The sequence below is a fragment of the Peromyscus californicus genome, unplaced genomic scaffold, assembly GCF_007827085.1.
Source record: "Peromyscus californicus insignis strain IS unplaced genomic scaffold, ASM782708v3 Scaffold_48__1_contigs__length_305649, whole genome shotgun sequence".
Taxonomy (NCBI): domain Eukaryota; kingdom Metazoa; phylum Chordata; class Mammalia; order Rodentia; family Cricetidae; genus Peromyscus; species Peromyscus californicus.
In genome coordinates this window covers 121,958-124,008 of record NW_026294560.1, presented here as the reverse complement: position 1 = coordinate 124,008, position 2,051 = coordinate 121,958, and the positions used below count along the sequence as shown (strand labels likewise).

Below are 2,051 nucleotides of genomic sequence, written 5' to 3'. Positions count from 1 at the left end.
TCCAAAGTCAGCTTGGTATATTTGGGAATTTGGGCGTAGCTTCTCTTACTACTTCCTGCTGGAGGGGGGCGCTGTATCTTTTGGGGAAACAAAGAAAATTTTAGGATCATGGAGTAGTCTGTGAGGCTGTATCATCTGAGCCAGTTGCCTTGAAACGGTTCTGGATGTTGGATCATCTGGGCCATGGTGTCATCGGAGACCTTTCAGGTGGTCTTGGCTGGTCAAACCTGATGTGTCTTAATCTGGAACAAATCCATAGCCTCTTCCTTTCTGTGGAAACAAAAGAGACTCTTTTCCAAAGCAACATATCCTTACATCCAAATTTTGAAGTCAAAGTATCTTTAAAATATACATACTGGTTTAACTCAGCTTCCTTTACAATCAAATATCTCTCTGTAGTTAAGAATCCCGAAGACAACACAATCCAGACTCTCTGTGTAATAGTCATCTCTATGTGGCTTATTTTTTATATTAATTTTACTGTCTCTTTAAAGACTTTATTTTTTAAAACCATGTATTTGTTTCTATATTGTATATATGACCTTTTTTTGTCTCTTTTAAGCCTACGTATATTTTACACACATTTTAAACTATTACATCTGAATCTGTCTTATTGTGAATCTATTGCTTTAAGCTGCAGCAGCCCGACTAGCTCAGTCGGTAGAGCATGAGACTCTTAATCTCAGGGTCGTGGGTTCGTGCCCCACGTTGGGCGCCATTTGTTGCTAGAGTTTTCCTGCCTGGCCCACAGTCAGGACAAATCTCTCTCACCCGCCAGTCCCAAGCCGCTCAAACCCGATCAAGTAAACACAGAGACTTATATAGGTTACAAACTGTATGGCCGTGGCAGGCTTCTTGCTAACTGTTCTTACAGCTTAAATTAATCCATTTCTATTAATCTATACCTTGCCACGTGGCTTGTGGCTTACCGGTACTTTACATCTTCCTTATCCTGATGGCGGCTGGCAGTGTCTCCCCTCCCAGCTTCCTGTTCTCTCCATTTTCCTCTCTGTTAGTCCCGCCTATACTTCCTGCCTGGCCACTGACCAATCAGTGATTTATTCATTGACCAATCAGCAACACATTTGACATACAGACCATCCCACAGCAAATGAGCAAAATGCAGTGTCTTTTCTCTGTGTGAACATTATCAGGAGACTTCCATGCTGTAATGGAATGTTATTTCAAACCTGTGAAATAAGGAAAGCTTCCTTTTTTCCAGTTTCCTTTGCCTTTGTGACTTACTAGCAAATATTCACCTTGAAATTATTGACTCATTTTTGACTTGGATGAGATTACACATTAACATGTTAAAAATCTCATACAGATCTTTCAAGGTCAAAGTTTAAAAATCTTCCTTCCATGCTCTTCCATACATATTGATGTTGTCTATTTAAGATACTGTATGATCACAGGTACAAAAATGGGGAGCATAAGGCCTACTTATAATCTAAGATAGGGTTTGAATTCAGAGAACCCATAAATTGGCAAAGAAGAAAACATTCTATATACTCTAGTGAAGAAGTCAGTCTTCAAAAGATTCTGAAGACATCACAGAGTGATTTTTGCATGTAGTAGGTATAGGATGCCATATCTACTTTTAGCATTATCCAAGTTTAAAATAGGAACAAAATTGTTTTTTGGTGAAAGCCACATAAAACCACATGGTTGAAGAGTAGCTGAAGACATAGCAGGTTATAGTCCAGTGATCAGAAAAGAGACAAATCTACCCTTCTCAGGGTAATTATTTATTCTTTCAAGAGAATACATGAGAATGTTGCCTCAAAATGTAGAAATCAGATTCTCAGAGATTTGAAATACATAACAAGCTCCCTTTTATACCTTATAGCTTGCCCTCATGAATAGACTTAGTTTGGTAAAGAGGGAGGAGCTCATGTCTCCATATATGATGTAAAGCAAAGGATAACCAGACCACAACCCATAACGCCAGAGAAGCTAGCTAAAAAGGAGTACCCTAAGAGAGATACATAGATAGTCCACCAAAGAAGAAATAGATGAGATCTACATGAGCAAACTGGCAGTGAGGGGGG

At 39.2% G+C, this 2,051-nt stretch overlaps 1 non-coding gene across 1 annotated transcript; it reads left to right on the top strand.

Moving 5' to 3' along the window:
- The first annotated feature begins 642 nt into the window (after positions 1-642).
- Trnak-cuu (transfer RNA lysine (anticodon CUU)) lies at positions 643-715 on the top strand. Its single transcript has one exon. It is a non-coding gene; the product is annotated as a tRNA-Lys (tRNA).
- Positions 716-2,051: the final 1,336 nt, after the last annotated feature.